At 50.2% G+C, this 17227-nt stretch overlaps 1 pseudogene; it reads left to right on the forward strand.

Annotated features, from left to right (window-relative positions):
- The first annotated feature begins 541 nt into the window (after positions 1-541).
- Positions 542-721, forward strand: LOC142567914 (U2 spliceosomal RNA; annotated as a pseudogene).
- The last annotated feature ends 16506 nt before the right edge of the window (positions 722-17227 follow it).

A 17227-nucleotide genomic window follows, 5' to 3' on the forward strand; every position in this document is an offset into this window, starting at 1 on the left:
CCAAATAGCTGATCGTGATGCGGCCACCACGCGGATACGCGAGGGGGTCTGCGAACAATGCGCGGTACCGCACACCATTAATTTTGTTGCGTGAGCAAGTGGCCAAAGGCGAGAGCAGATGCGTCGATGAGTGAGAAGAAGACTCCGCAGCGGTGGGTGTGTTGGTTGACACCTACTGTAGCTGCTGCGCGCCCGCACCGACTAAGTTGTTCACGGGCGGCAGCAAAATCTCCGAAGCCAAAAAATAGTCAGAGCATAATAAATCGTAATCCATTCCACTCTGTCAAGGTCAATGACCATCGAAGCTGTTTAGCACACGACACAGAGGCGACATAGAATTTTGAACAAGTGTACAATCTCGTTTGCCGTGATTTTTCTCTACATTCGCGTGCACAACGTCACCGCAGCCCGAAGGAGCCGGAGGAAACTAGACACACGGGACGTTTCGAAGGGACCGCCACCACAGCACAGCGGAAGGACCGGGAAGTAGATACGCAAGCGCTTGGAACGACGACGAAGAGAGGGCGGTGCGAACGTACAGATGGCTGATGCGGGTCAAAGTTTAGTATCTATTCTTATCAGCTTAATGTCTCATAGTGGTTTTATTTGAACCCAAGATGTTACGTTCATTTTTGCAAGTTGGCGGAGTTCTTGAATACGGCTTCACCTCCGCCGCGGGTCGGCTCGTTATTGCACCCTCTCCGGGATCGGCCGATGGTTTTTGCACCCGCAGAAAAAAAAAAAAACAAATGCACGCTACCGTAGCCATAAGCATGCTTCACTGTAAGAATTTGGCGGACTGTGGGAATCGAGGTAAGCTAAGCTTTGTATGCTGTTTGCTTTGATTAACGTGGCAGAAATGTTAAACGTTACTTGAATTATGGGGCTGTACGTAAATAAATTAATTTTATAATTGTACGTACACATTTTATACATACATTCGCAAACTGCAACACGTTTCGCTGCGTAGCGAACAGGCTCCTGCTCCGCGCGACGCTTCTGTCGGGCCTGGGTGTCCTCGACACTGAATGCACATTATGGAGCCATTTTGCTGGCGCGTTTTTACGTGCTCCTTCTGCACACGTGGCCAGCACGCTGCTCAGAAGCCAGCTCCAAGCGCTGTTCAGGCTATGGACGATTGTAATGTTCACACTATCACGCCGCAGCAAGCGACCTCCACAGTCCAGCATCTGCATTTTTGTCGCATAGGAAAGCAAGCACGTGCCATACATGAAAGCTACGAAAAACTACCGCGGCGGCACCGGCCTGGGTGGATGGATGGCTGTTATCAACGTCCCCTTTGGAACTGGGCGGTGGGTTGCGCCACCGCGCTCTTGTTAATATATTGCCTAATGCCCTACCTATATTAAATAGCAAATATATGAAAGAAAAAGATTCACGATGAATTCCCATAACCAAAGTTTCTGAACCCCTATTGTGAACTTTGTTATTGTACGCTTCCGTTGTTTGTAGTCTCCCCACTTTTCTTCCACCAATCTTGCAATCGCATCTTACTAATGTCAATTGCGGACATGTTTACTTTCCCCCTGCTCTCGCTGAACCCAGTGACTTCAAGGAGACCAGTGGTGCCTAAATCGACCGCTAGGCAGATATCTTCGCATTCTAATAAACCAAGCTCCATCGTTTCCCCAGCTTTACCGCAGGAAGCACATGCTTCTTCTCCCTTCTAGTATCTCGCTTTATAAGTGCGTGTTCTGAGGCATCCTTATCTTGCTTCGAAGAGTAACCAGTCGGTCGCCCCGCCAGCTTCATCTGGTGGTGATTAAAGAAACCCATCGACGTGTGCGAGAACGACCGCAGCAGCAGCGCCCATAAAGTCGGGAAAAGAGGCAAAGAAAGCTTCGCTGTAAAACAACACGCACCACTTGACCATTGGCTAGCATCTTCTCCTATGCGAGTAGTTACAGCGCAAGAACTATTTTTATGAACGCGGATTTTGGATCCCTGTTCTTAGGGCTGCCGAATGTCGAAGAGTGGAGCAAACTATTTTAGCGAGATGCTAATAACGTGGAACCTTCGCAAAGCTATGCAGTTCACAGAGACGGGCGCAGTCGCAGCTGTGGCGCGCCGTGGGAACATCGTCGAGTTTAGTATCTCAACGACGGTAGCCGAAGCCCATGTGCTGTGCTAAAGGCGCCTCGAGTGCCTGGGTTAAGGGCCAATTTACGCTCGAGCCGCACGCGTGCGATCGCGCGAAAAAGTGTGCATGTTTCACAATGGGGCCCAAATGCTGGTTTACACTGGACCCGTACATGCAGTGTAAACCGAAATCTGTGCACCAGTATGCGACATCTGCAGTTTTTCGTATGACCGCCCGCCTGCGGGGGATGCGAGCGGATTACGACGTGCGACTCCTCTACAAGTCAGCCTCAAGCGGCGTAATCATTATCCTCGGCTGTGTCCGGCTTTTGGACGATGTCTAAAATTAACGATAAGAAGTCACAAAGCCTTACGAAACAGCTTCCGTTCGTGGCAGAAACTGACGAGTTATCGTTCATGTAAGCTGGCCGAAGGCCTGTATACTCAAGAAGCAACTCGTATGCTAGCGCGGGTCCTAAAAACAAATGCCTATTAATTGCGACAGCGAACATATCTTTAGCGGAGGCTGCCAGTCAGCGATGTACATATATTACAAAAGAAAATCTTTGAGGTTTCGGCCTCGGGCGGAATGTAATGTTGGTCCAGACTTCATTCTATCTCTCCAAATCTTGCTTGTCCAGTCAGTATTTGTCACCTCTGAAAGTTGATACCTGTAAGGCAGGGTGATACGATATATATAGCCTTGGTATAAGTTAGAAAGGTTGGAAGCACGTGACTACCCCCACTACACTTTACTCCCTGCCTGTCTTATCTAAGATCTCATTTATATATATATATATATATATATATATATATATATATATATATATATATATATATAGTAGGTAAAGAGGAATTCTTCAGTCCACCTTTCAAACGTAAAGAACTTAAGCGGTTCTACAAGGTAAACAGAAGAAGTATTTAATTTCAACAGTTTCGATCGGTGGACCGATCTTCATCAGGGTGTACAAAAAAATGGCAGTTCGGCCCTGCTAGTGAAGACACCAGACCGGATGCCCGGTCGTTCTCAGATACATCAAACCGAGAGCGACAGTTGTGACAGTGATTGACTTTCTGTCGGCAACCCGCCGTGGTTGCTCAGTGGCTATGTTGTTAGGCTGCTGAGCACGAGGTCGCGGGATCGAATCCCGGCCACGGCGGCCGGATTTCGATGGGGGCGAAATGCGAAAACACCCGTGTGCTTAGATTTAGGTGCACGTTAAAGAACCCCAGGTGGTCATAATTTCCGGAGTCCTCCACTACGGCGTGCCTCATAATCAGAAAGTGGTTTTGGCACGTAAAACCCCACAATTTTTAAATAGAGAGTTCTTTATAATAATTTTGCATTTCAATTTTTTGTGCAAGTCGTGTCCGTCGCTTTGAGCAGACCGGCGCATAAACTACAATTGGGCTATCTGCCACAGGGAACCTCTAAAACTTTTTAAAAGCGTTCACTGAAACACCCTGTATTACAGATGGCTTATTGTAATGTCTTGTACGTTGTAGGCGGCTGGGTAGAATTTGTGAAAGCGTTTTGTAGTTGCAGGCTTTTTCCGTCTCCGTGTTCACTCTACTGCTTTTCGATCTTTCTTTTTTTTAAGCTATAAAATGAACAGATTCTTTCTCTGTGCGTTGGGTTTCTACCATGCATAATAGAGTAGGAACATTCGGTGTCTCCTGTACCAGTATCTGCAGTCACCGAGGCAAACAAATATTTTGAGACAAGCGGCGTGAGCAGCGACATCGCACCTACACTGCAGGTCTTTAACACGCCAACGAGACCTCCTTTCCCGTCTTCGAAGTGATTCGGTGGTCACTCGTCAACTAAATTGATCGCGAGTGATGAGTGCCCACCATCATAGGGATGCAGGTGAAAAAAATTACAGGGTCTCTTAACATCTCTCGTAAGAGGTGAACAGCGAAAGCCGACTCTTCCTCCTATTATCATTCAACTCTACCGCTTTGTTTCTTACCTTTCTTTTACTCATTACTGCTCACTACTAAGCGTTTCTAGTCATATCTAATCAATTCTGGTCATTACAAGCCGTGATTAGACATAGTGGTCATATCGGAGTCATTACAAGTAATTAGTAGTAATTATAAGTCATTACTAGCTATCGTTAGCCTTTACCGATCTGTTATAACGTTATCATTCACTGTCCCTATCAATCATTTTTCATTCTTTAATCTGGCTTCATATCGCGTGATGACATAAGCTTCACCATGAGCCTAGAAAGGCTTTCGCCTTAACTGCCTGCCAAACAACGCAATGGTGCGAATGGCCCCAGTAATCATGCCTTTGGCGCGTTCGTAGCCTCCAGCTTCATAGGCAAGCCGCGCTGTCGCTGGTTCGGTCGCTTTAAATAATCGTTTTTTATGTTTGTTACGACTTCTAAGGCGTGCAGTTTCCTGATTAATGCCGTACTAATTGTCCTTTTCTTCTCGGAGTCATGAAGAGGGATCACGGGCTCCACTCAAGGGCCCTGAGAAGAAACGCCCGACGGGATTCCTCCGACAGTCTCTGCGCAGGGTAGCCACGGCTACGCGGAAACGCGATTCGCATGATGTTGTCAAGACCGATGTTTAGGGCATGCTGTAAATATTTTAATTTATTTTAGTTTCGACGAATTTATCGCCTGCTCTGCGCGAATAAATGATTAATTCCCCCACTATGTATAATGCCCTGTCTTTATTTCCATGCTAGAGACCTTCGTCAGATCTGGGAAGAAAAAAATTGGCAGAGGCTTAGCTTGGCTAAGCCTAGTGGATTGCAAAAGCAATCTTCTGTTCAGGTTGTAGAGTTCCATACTGCTCATCGAACGTGTAGATGCAGTCTCGTCGCCATTTAAAGCGTCCATAAGGCTTGCTGTCGAACGATCAGGTGCCGCCAAAGTCGCGTCAGCATTGAGAGCATGCATGATACTTGTAGATGTACCCATATCAAGAGATGTTGAACGCATTCGCCTGGCTGAATAATATGCACGCCGTTTATTTAAACGTTGTTCCCGCACTTCATCCGTTCCTTCCACACGCCGCGGCTTCTCAGCTGCAGCACATCGTTACAGCTTCACCTTATACACATCATCCGACATACCGTGGAGGATTGGCTGGTACGACTGCGACGAGCCACAGCTGGCATGATGTCACACATAGGTCACGCTAAAGGTCAATGGTGGATTCTCCGGGACGACGGCCAAGAGCGGAAACCTCGAGCTGTATTGCTTTCGCAATAAAAGTCCGCCCTATGACATAGTGCTGGATGCAAGCGCATAATCGGCATAATGTTTGGGTAGGGGTTTATGAAAACTGGCAACTTTGAATGTGATATCGAGCGTTATGTCATTCAACTTTGTTTAGGTGATGGGTTTGTGCGGAACTGCTGTTTGTGATCTGCAGGCTATAACGGTGCCTTAGCTTACGGATTTTCCGCGTCAATTTTTAATGCGGACTGTGTTCCAGTTTTTGTGCTACGGCGCTGTTTTATAAACAGTGGTATGCGCTCGTTCTCGGGATCGTCTTATGGAAGCTCAGATGGTGCATTGAACTACCAGATGGTGTATTCTTTTTTATTACAGGCTGGTAATTCCCGGCTATAGTTTTTTACAGCAAAGCTGTATATGGATAATCTCCCGGATCGCGTCTGCGCGTATACAGATCATTTTACATACGTGGGCCGATCCCGGATATAGTGCAATACCGGGATGGCGCGCGGTAGAGGTGAAGCAGGCGTTAAGCGCTCCCTATACGTGGGCCGATCCCGGAGATAGTGCAGTGATGGGTCGCGACCCGCGGGGGAGGTGCAGTTCGGCATTAAGGGGCCCATACACAGCTTTTCGCTGGCCATCCTTCAGAGGCGAAGGGAACAGAGTTTCCCTTGCTGTTTGGGGAGGGGGGGGGGGCAGAACATGATTTGCAGTAGTAGGCATCCGGTACATGATAATAATCGCCTTTAGAAATTTCACAAAAACTAACTTAATTGGCGTCAACGCTTTTGTTTTATTTGGTTGAGTGATCCATGCAGGTGGGCGCTTAAGGCGTGATCATCGGTTCTGAGCCTCGCAGCAGTTAAGAGATAGGCGTGTCGCAAGCTGCCACGAAATAAATTGGCAGTTTTGTACAGTCTGCGAGTTTTGTATATTGGTCTGCGAGGAAGTGCGTGGAGGCTGTTGCAAAAGTGGGGCTAGTGTTGACTCGTTTTAATGCGACAGCATTATACGCCCCATCATGCGACAATCTGGCATTCTGGTCGCCGGCGCGACCAAAGGATGGTGCCAAAAATGGCCGACGGCGCGAAAAGTAAAAATACGTCAAATGCTCGCAGCCTGACAGATCTCACGGCAATCCGAGCAAAGTCAATTAATAGAATTACAAAGATTTTGTACATTTCTGTCTGGCTGGGAATCGAACCCGAGCCTCACGGGCACGAGACGAGTACGCTTCCCCGACGCCACGGTGGCTTTTTTTTTCTTTATTGCCGGATATTTCACGTAGCAAACACAAAGGGCATCATCTCTGCGGTTATAGTTGACTAAAGTTGTCTAGTGCGTGTGCGTGATTGCGTACATCACGTCACTGCCTCCCATGTTTCGCATGCTCTTCGGATTTCGTCGGTGCTGCGTCTACTGCGATGCACTCCGAAGCATCTACCTCAGTGGCATCTGTGAAACGTGGTCGCTCACGGAAGCACGCCGCCGAAGACAAAGCAAGGGAACAACAAAAGGGAATGCCGTGCAAGTTTACAACGTACACGACGACATACGGATGCATACTTAAGCGAAAACATTTCTCCAAAGCGACTACAATGCTTTCACATTCCCTCACGTAAGCAGTCCTAAGTGTCGCTTCCGTCAGCAGGCGTTTAGTGTGTTGCGACACCATGTGCCCGAGCACATGAGGGTGGGACCTTCCCGCGTGTAGCCGTGCGCGGCTTATCCGTGTCTGGGGAAAGAGGATCCTGGGGTTGAGCTGATTTCGGCTGTTTTAACCTTTCAGGCCACCGGGCGGAAGCACCACACCTCTTCGGCCTCTGCTTCATATAGACGGCAGCCCCAGGCTGAACACCTGGAGGAAACCGGCAGTCGCCTTTTCTTGTCCTCCTCTTTAATCTATCTTTCTATCTCGTCTTTTCGTCTGTCCTATCTTCTATTTCTTTCTCACTTCAGAGTTTCCGGACGGCAAGGATTAACGTTGTGTGGGTAGCCAATCTTGGGTATACCATATTTGGTTATAGCAGTGACATGCAGTTGGCGTTTGCATGAGCCGTTTTTCTAGGACCTGCTTGGACTTGTTCTCGGTAGTGTTCTTCCTGCGCTTCTTTCCTGCGCGAGTCCATTTCATGTGGTTCCTTGTTCGTCAAGGAAAGGAGAATTATATCTCACAGGCGTATACCTGTGAGATACACCTTCTTTTATTTCTCTTTTGCGGGATTGCGCGTTTTTATGGCGAACGGTGGGCAGCATTCACATTTACACTAGTAAACGTACCCCTCCTCCCCCCCTTGCCTTATTTGCCCTGAAAATTTACCTTGGGTTGCCCCCCCCCCCCCTCCGAAAAGAAACCTGCGTACGTGCTTGCTCGCCGGCCGGACACGCCTGCCTCGCGGGTGACAGGAGAGGGCACGCTTCTGGCCCGCGTTCCTCGCTCGCGCACCCGAGACTGAACTCCGCTCGCCGGCTCACCCTTGCAAACTTTCACTCGCACATGCAGCGAACTGCGCGCGGCGACGTTTTTATCGCACTGGGACTTTATACGGAACCTCACGGCGACGGCTGAAATGCACCTCCAGTGTCCATATAGTTCCAATCGTAAGAAAAAGAAATAGCGAATAATGTCAAACTTCGAAAACGCATGCATACTCAGTACAAAGTAAACATAAATGAAATGAAATAGAAATAAATAAAAACTAAAGCTAATGAAAGCCCTCGAGAGCCGTTGGTGGCTCTTCTCCTTGCCCTCTGCTTTCGCTATCGCGTGTGATAGCTTTGCCGGAGCTCAAAATACTCTGCCAGGAAAGGTCCAGAGCAGGTTTAGAATGCTGGGTGCCGTACGTATCCGCGCTAAAGTGACTGCATTTAACGTTGATCGCAGGAATTTGACTGTCGTTGTGGCGGCTGCCCCACATCTGTCTCGTTATCGTCACTGGTCTAATTCGTTGACATTTCGATATTTCCCTAAAGCCAGACAAGCGTTTGTTTCCTTATACGTAAGGCGCTCCCATCTCCGCAGCACATATAAAAATGACTTCATCGCCTCTCTCAAACTGTTGCGCGAGTGTCAGAATCTGTTCACGAATTGTTCGACAGCGTAGCAGAGCGCTTGCTCCAAATAGCTGAGCGAGATGCGGCCACCACGCTGCCCGCGCGAGGTCTGCGAACAATGGGCGGTGCCGCACACCATCAATTTTTTTTTTGCGTGAGCAAGTGGCCAAAGGCGAGGACAGATGCGTCGAAGAGCAAGAAGACTCCGCAGCGGTGGGTGTGTTTGTTGACAACCACCACTGCTGTTGCTGCGCGCCCACACCAACTAAATTGCTCACGGGCGGCAGCAAAATTTCCAATCCCCCCAAAAAAGTCAGGGCTTCAAAGTCGTAAACCATTCCACTCTGGAAAGGGCAATGACCAGCGAAGCTGTTTAGCACACGACACAGAGGCGGCACAGAATTTCGAACAAAGGCACGAACTCGCTTACTGTGATTTTTCTCTACATTCGCGTGGACGATGTCACTGCCACCCCGAGCAGCCGGAGGAAACTAGACACACGAGACGAGAGCAGATCCCGCAGCGGTGGGTGTCTTTGCGGCCGCCCGCTGGTGCTGCTGCTCGCCCGCGTTAGCCAACTTCAGACGGGCGGCAGCAAAACTTCCAAAGCCAAAAAAATATTGCGAGAACTAAAAAATCGGCGGATTCCATGCACTGTCGGAAACGAACTACATATCTTTGCGATCTGCACCATGTTTCGCTGCGTACCGAAGACGACCCTGCTCCGCGCGATGCTTCTTTCGGGCTTCAGTGTCCTCGACATTGAACGCGTGCTTTGGAGCCATTTTGCGGGCGCGTTTACGAGATCTTTCTGCACACGTGACCAGCCCGCTGTTGAGACGCCAGCTCCTAGTGCTCTCTTCAGGCTATGGACGATTGTAATGTTTACACTATCACAGCCCAGCACGTGACCTCCACAGCCCAGCACCTGCATTTTCGTCGCATAGGAAGGCAAGCGTAGCACGGGCCCTAGACACAAACTGCGAAACGCTACCGCGGCGGTGCCGGCCGGGATGCGTAAGACCCCTGAATAAAACTAAAGGGTGCGACATACTTTCATCTTGTCGCCGCTGCTTCGGCGAGGAGCATGATAGGAGGCAGGAGAGAAGATCTGTGCCTCCACATTGGTTCAGCGCAGTCACGTGGTATATTTCGCGCCCTTTACTCTGTTTTTCTTCTTTTACGCGTGTCGGCGCACTCGCCGCTTTGACAGACATGACAGTTGGCCTTCGACTTGCCGCGGACAGGCCTTAGCAAGAGATTTCACAGGTTTTGGCTAAGTTTTGGGGCTACCCGTGTCAGTAAAGAACTATGTTTCTGTTTTCTTTTATGTTAGGGATTCATCTTAAGGGTACTGAAGATGCAAACGGTGCACGAAAGCAGCTATTTAAATGCGTAGGCATTTTTATGCTTACCCAACGAGAAAGCCGTCCGTCCGTCAGCCCGGCAGAGCGACCGCTTTCAAGATAGCGCCCGCAGCAACAGGCGAATTCACCTTCGTGCTGACTCTCGCTTCGACGCCAACGAAGCAGCGAGAACAGAGCGCTCACGGAGCTCTCAGCACACGCCGCAGTCGGACACTTTCGTAATCGCTTTCATGATACGCGCCCGAGCGTCTCTCTTCAACGTTAAGCGGCAAGAACACAGCGCGCGAAGCTAACAGTTGTTCGCACTCTTCTTCGGCATTGCAGATCGCTTTCAAGCCAGTACGGTCCGCGCGGCGGTGGCTACGAAGCCACAACCTGAGTAGCTTTGCTCACGGTTCATAATGTTTGGACGCGGATGGATAAGGCGCTAAAGAGCGATAACGGCCTGTAATGATCGGAACGCTATCAGCACGCCTGGCACCGCCACCTGCAGTAGTCTGCTTGCGTCATCAATGCTCCTTGCGCCGCTATCCACACCAGTTCGTGTCGCTGCAGCGCTGTCGTTTGTACTGGCCGGATGAAGTTTCATAACATTGATAATGATACCAGGCTTCGTGGAGATGGGCAAGTGGCACAACGCTTACACATAATTAGACAACGCCCAGAAGAGTTTCTGCGGGATTTTTTTCTTTGTTCACGGGGTGTGGAGCTCAGGCATGGGTATAAGCTTATGCACTGGTGCTATTCTCGGTGTTCGTTCAGGTTCTTTTTTCCTCCTTGTGCCATCGTCACCGCGTTTATGAAGCTGTAGATTGCGTAGGCTGTGTGCTGTCGTATATCGTGGTAAAAACGCAACACGCGTTGTACATTGTTGTACCACTCAGTGTGCGTAGCTTTGTCAGTTCATGCTTTTGTTAGGCGCTGCAAATATATTTTGCGCGAGCACAAGCTGTTCAATATACCAAGTGTAAATGATTCTGACTATTGTGAGTAGGGTTTCTACCACCCGCCGTGGTTGCTCAGTGGCTATGGTGTTGGGCTGCTGAGCACGAGGTCGCGGGATCGAATCCCGGCCACGGCGGCCGCATTTCGATGGGGGCGAAATGCGAAAACACCCGTGTACTTAGATTTAGGTGCACGTTAAAGAACCCCAGGTGTTCGAAATTTCCGGAGTCCTCCACTACGGCGTGCCTCATAAACATGTTTTTGGCACGTAAAACCCCATAATTTAATTTTTTTAAGGCTTTCTACCCTTCGCCGTCTCGGCAGAATAAAGTGGTGCACGAGTTTGTGGGCTCGTATTAACTTCGAAACTCCGCAAAGAAAATGGGGAAGGTGCTCATTAATGGATATCATTTATATGTGTAACTTTCGTCCTTGCATACGCTTTGGTTACAAATTAATTACACGTTCCTCTGTGATGGTTGCGGTTGACAGCCAACGGTATCAGATTGTCATAAAGTCGTAGGACCAGTCTCACTGCATATGGAGATGCAAGCGTCATGATGAAACGACGAGAATAGAAGCTCCGCGTTGATAAAACTGTTGCTGGAGTGTCAGAATATGTTCACGAAGCGTTGGATAGCATTCAAGAGGGCGTGCTCCAAATAGCTGATCGTGATGCGGCCACCACGCGGATACGCGAGGGAGTCTGCGAACAATGCGCGGTACCGCACACCATTAATTTTGTTGCGTGAGCAAGTGGCCAAAGGCGAGAGCAGATGCGTCGATGAGTGAGAAGAAGACTCCGCAGCGGTGGGTGTGTTGGTTGACACCTACTGCTGCTGCTGCGCGCCCGCACCGACTAAGTTGTTCACGGGCGGCAGCAAAATCTCCGAAGCCAAAAAATAGTCAGAGCATAATAAATCGTAATCCATTCCACTCTGTCAAGGTCAATGACCATCGAAGCTGTTTAGCACACGACACAGAGGCGACATAGAATTTTGAACAAGTGTACAATCTCGTTTGCCGTGATTTTTCTCTACATTCGCGTGCACAACGTCACCGCAGCCCCAAGGAGCCGGAGGAAACTAGACACACGGGACGTTTCGAAGGGACCGCCACCACAGCACAGCGGAAGGACAGGGAAGTAGATACGCAAGCGCTTGGAACGACGACGAAGAGAGGGCGGTGCGAACGTACAGATGGTTGACGCGGGTCAAAGTTTAGTATCTGTTCTTATCAGCATAATATCTCATAGTGGTTTTATTTGGACCGTATTTTTTTCGCACCGTAGCTGGACCACAGAGTTGCCGGAACGGGCCGTGACTTGTATATGAGTACTGTAACACGGTGTTTCTTTCTACAAGTTGCCGCTCTTCTTTCTTCCTTCTGGGGCCCTTCTCTATTGTGCCCCCCGCCGCCCGATTGAGCTTGCCCTCTCTCCCGCTACAACGGCAGCATGCGTACTGGTGCTTGCAGCGACCGTTTTCTCCCTCCTTGTCTCGTGTCACCGGGAACCTATAGCTGCCGCTACTTCCCGCCCCCTTCACTCTCCGACTTATGTCTACCTCCTCCTGTGTGCTTTCTTTTCTTTTATTTTTTTTTCTCTCACTGACCTCCTTGCTCTACATATATGGGACTCCGCCTTCCTTCTGCCCTGCATAGTTGCCAAAGGCAGCTGTAAATCTGCCAAAGCGCCGACAGAAATAATAATACTTGAGGTTTTACGTGCCAAAACCACTTTCTGATTATGAGGCACGCCGTAGTGGAGGACACCGGAAATTTTGACCACCTGGGGTTCTTTAACGTGCACCTAAATCTAAGCACACGGGTGTTTTCGCATTTCGCCCCCATTGTTACGTTTCGCCTACGACGCGCGGTTTAGCCGGCGCGACTGCAACAAAGCGGCAGACATTTTGGCCCGTTCGGCGTCGCCGCTACGCTCCCCGCAAAGCGCGTCCAGGCATGTTCCGATGCCACGTGTCTTCATGTGCGTGTGTGAGTGTATGTGCCATTGTGCCCGACCGGCGGCGATACGACAGCAGGGGTCACCTTCTCCTCCCAGTCATTGTGCCCGTCCGGAGGCGATACGACAGTAGGAGTTACCTTCTCCTCCCAGTCATTGTGCCCGTCCGGAGGCGATACGACAGTAGGAGTTACCTTCTCCTCCCAGCCATTGTGCCCGACCGGAGGCGATACGACAGTAGGAGTCACCTTCTCCTCCCAGTCTTTGTGCCCGACCGGCGGCGCTACGACAGTATGCGTCACCTTATCCCATTGTACAATCACGTGCTCGTTTATTGAGGGGTTCCTTCTTGCCCTCATCTGCGAGAGTATAAAAACAGCTGCCCCCGGACGCCAAAAGGAGGGCTCCGATTTCTTCTGTTGAGTAAAGTGCTCTCCCGTCTCTCTACTTCGGTCGACCTGACCGCCAACTCTTTGCGATGTTAAAATAAACAAGTTGTTTTGTTGTTACCAGTCGACTCATGCTTTGCCGGGACCTTCGGATGCTTCCAGTTGTACCCCAGGCCGCCAGGCCAACGCTTCCCTTGGGGCTTGCGACCCAGGTACAACCACGGGCGTCAGCGCCGAGTTCCCAACAGGTCGTACCAGTGGTGCGACCACAACAACCGTTGCCATCGGTGGGATTCAAACAACTGTCTGCCAGCGGTGAGATCGCGACAACGGAGGCCAGCAGCGAAGATATGCAGTTGACTGTATGCTGAGCAGCTCAACGACGCTCCGGGAGCAGTGCAACGAGCCCTGTGTGATGACTGGTTGCCTGCAGCGGAACGACTGCGCTGAATTCCTGCCTGCGAGGTTTGGTGACTGCGGGACTTTCTTCTTCTGAGCTCTGCCAGGCTTTTGTTAGTGTCAGAAACAGAGCTGGTAATTGTGGTTGTCGTTGCTGCCGGGTTAGTTTGCGGCAAGACAATATTAGGCAGTAGAGAAAGCAGCATTCAGAGCAGCCATGGATTTGAAGTCGTTGCGCAAACCGAAATTGTTGGAGCTTGCAAGAGAGTTGGGTCTGGATGTCTCGGACAAACTCAGAAAACCAGAACTGCTAAAGGCTATTCTTGAGTTAGAGGCTGAGGATGACGAGCTGTCGGAATGCCTTGAGACTATTGAGGAGAGGTCAAAAAGACAGGAGCGCGAACTTAAAGAGCAAAAAGAGAAACAGGAGCGCGAACTTAAAGAGCAGAAAGAAAAAGAAGAGCGCGAACACGCTTTGGAAATGAAGCGTCTCGAGGTAGAGATGGAACGCGCTCGTAATGGAAGTCAGGCACACGGTGCAGGAGAACGCGTATTGTTCAAAATGACTGACCTGATGCGGCCGTTTAAGCTTGGAGAGGACATTGGTTTGTTCCTGGTTAACTTTGAGCGAACGTGCGAGAAGCAGGGGTTCTCTCGGGAAACGTGGCCACAGCGCTTGCTCAGTTTGTTACCCGGCGAGGCGGCCGACGTAGTCGCTCGCTTGGATAGAGAGGAGGCAGAGGATTTCGACAAAGTGAAATCGAGTCTGCTAAAAAAGTACCGGCTGTCTGCGGAGGCGTTCCGTCGGAAGTTTCGGGAAAATGAGAAAGGCAGAAGTGAGTCATACACAGAGTTTGCGTACAGGCTTATGTCAAACATGCAGGAGTGGCTCAAAGAAGAGAAAGCGTTTGGTGACCACGATAAAGTTCTGCAGTGCTTCGGGCTGGAACAGTTTTATAGTCGGTTACCTGAGAACGTGCGGTACTGGGTCTTGGATAGGCCAGACGTTTGTACGGTGGCTAAAGCCTCTGAGCTAGCCGAGGAGTTTGTAACGCGTCGGGCTCGCGGAGCTAAGGACGGTCAAAAGGGTGAATTTGGCTCGAAGTTTGAGAGGCCGAAGTTCACACCCATGAGAGCAAAGGGGAACACGCGTAGTGAGGATGCGAGTGAAAGCAGTCCGACCAAACGTAAAGAGACGGCGGCAGCCGAAGCCGAACGCAGAAAGCGGTTCGAGATGAGGCAAGCGCGCGTTTGTTATACGTGCCAGAAGCCGGGTCACTTTTCGGCGCAGTGTCCGGAAACAACACCAAAAGTTGTGTTTTTTTCATTATGCAGCACTGACGAGAACATGAAGCTTCTCGAGCCTTACATGCGAGACCTCCTCGTGAACGGGAAAGAGTGCCGAGTGCTTCGCGATTCCGCAGCTACGATGGATGTAGTTCACCCGTCTTACGTAGAACCCCATATGTTCACGGGCGAGTGCGCATGGATCAAGCAAGCCGTGGAAGCTCATAGCGTGTGTCTGCCAGTAGCAAAGGTGCTTATTGAAGGACCTTTCGGAGCGCTTGAGACGGAGGCGGCCGTGTCATCTATGCTGCCCCCCAGTACCCGTACCTATTTTCAAACAGGTCCGATCACCTCCTGCGCGAGAAGGGGCTTTTGTTTGGTGAGGCTAGCGTTCAGGCCTTAACCAGGTCGAAGGTTCGGGAGCTCGCTGCAAAGGCGGTAGTTGCGGGGCCGACGTTATCAAACAATGAGAAAGGGTCAGAGGCGCAGCAAGCCGATATTCAGAGCACGCCTGAACTGAATAAAATTGAGTCTGTAACGTTAAAGGCACCAGATACCGGAGAGGAAATTGCCGATGCGGGAAAGTTAGAAGAGCTATCTGGAGATTTGCTCATCGCGCCTACGTCAGACGGACTTAATAGGTTGCTAAAAGTCAGCCGGTCGGCTTTAATAGCCGAGCAAAAAAAGGATGGCAGCCTAGAAAACATACGCTGCAATGTCAAGGAAGGTATCGCCAGGAAAACTGCGCGTTTTGTGGAAAGAGGTGGAGTCCTGTACCGGAAGTATCTAGACCGCAGAGGAGTGGAGTTCGATCAGCTGATCGTGCCTCAATACTATCGTCAGGATCTGTTGCGCTTGTCACACGGGGGTTCGTGGTCCGGACACCTAGGAGTTAAGAAAACTAAGGACCGTCTCTTGCAAGAGTACTATTGGCCAGGGTGTTTTCGGGACGCAGACCACTTCGTGAGGTCATGTGACACCTGTCAGCGGGTGGGCAAACCAGGGGACAAATCGAGGGCGCCGTTGAGAGTGGTACCTATCATTACGGAGCCTTTTAGACGGCTCGTTATTGATACAGTGGGACCTCTGCCGGTAACAGCCACGGGGTACAAACACATTTTGACTGTGATCTACCCAGCGACAAAGTTCCCTGAAGCAGTGCCGCTTAAAGAACTCAGCTCAGTTGAGATAGTCAATGCACTACTGTCCATATTTGCGCGAGTTGGTTTTCCTGCGGAAATCCAATCAGATCAGGGCACAGTGTTTACTAGCGCTTTGACGACAACTTTTCTCGAAAGGTGTGGGGTAAAGCTGTTACACAGCTCAGTGTACCACCCACAGTCGAATTCCGTTGAGAAGCTCCACTCCGTCATGAAGCGCGTGTTGAGAGCATTGTGTTTTGAACACCAAACTGACTGGGAGCTGTGTCTGCCTGGGGTGATGTTTGCATTAAGGACCGCGCCGCATGCAGCTACGGGGTTTTCGCCAGCTGAGCTGGTGTACGGTCGCTCGCTTCGGTCTCCGCTTCGCAAGCTTCGAGAATCGTGGGAAGGCAGGGGCGACGACCCAGTCGTGGTGGAGTACGTGCTTAAGCTCCTCGAACGCTTAAGAAGGGCACAGGAGTTGTCAGGTGAAGCAATGGCAAAGGCCCAGCAGAGGGCCAAGGTTTATTATGATCGGACCGCCAGGGCCGGTCGTTTTGAGGTGGGCGATGAGGTCATGATATTGCGCACATCGCTAAACAACAAACTAGACGTGCAGTGGGAGGGCCCAGCACGAATTGTTCAGAAACTGTCGGACGTTAACTACGTGGTAAGTCTGCCAGGAAAGCGGAAAGCACAGCAAGTTTACCACTGTAATCTGCTCAAACCTTATAGACAAAGGGAAGCAGTGGTGTGCATGATGGTAAACGTTCCTGAAGAGCTTCCGGTCGAGCTTCCGGGACTAGGCTCAGTGACGAACAGGAAAGACACCGATCAAGTCATTAGTGACCTTATCAGTAAAGCACCGCTGTCGCCTGAGCAGAAAACCGAACTACACCAGCTATTACAAGAGTTTCAAGGTCTGTTCTCTGAGAGGCCTGGTAGGACTTCTGTCCTTACTCATGATATAGAACTTACCTCCCCAGAGCCAGTACGATCCAAGGCGTATCGGGTGTCACCCCGCCAGAGCGATATTATGGAGGCTGAGGTAAAGAAAATGCTACAGCTCGGTGTTATTGAGGCAGGTGAGAGTGATTATACCTCCCCTTTGATTTTAGTTGAGGTACCGGGCAAGGAACCTCGTCCTTGCATCGACTACCGCAGGCTTAATTCCATCACTAAGGATCAAATTTATCCGATCCCTAACATCGAGGAGCGCCTTGAGAAAGTTAGTAGCGCTCAGTTTATTTCCACCCTAGATCTTGTCAGGGGTTATTGGCAGGTTCCACTTACAGAAGAGGCTAGTAGGTATGCGGCGTTCATTTCACCAATGGGAACATTCCGTCCTAAAGTGTTGAGTTTTGGTTTGAAGAACGCG

Source organism: Dermacentor variabilis, chromosome 1 (genome assembly GCF_050947875.1).
Source record: "Dermacentor variabilis isolate Ectoservices chromosome 1, ASM5094787v1, whole genome shotgun sequence".
Classification (NCBI taxonomy): Eukaryota; Metazoa; Arthropoda; class Arachnida; order Ixodida; family Ixodidae; genus Dermacentor; species Dermacentor variabilis.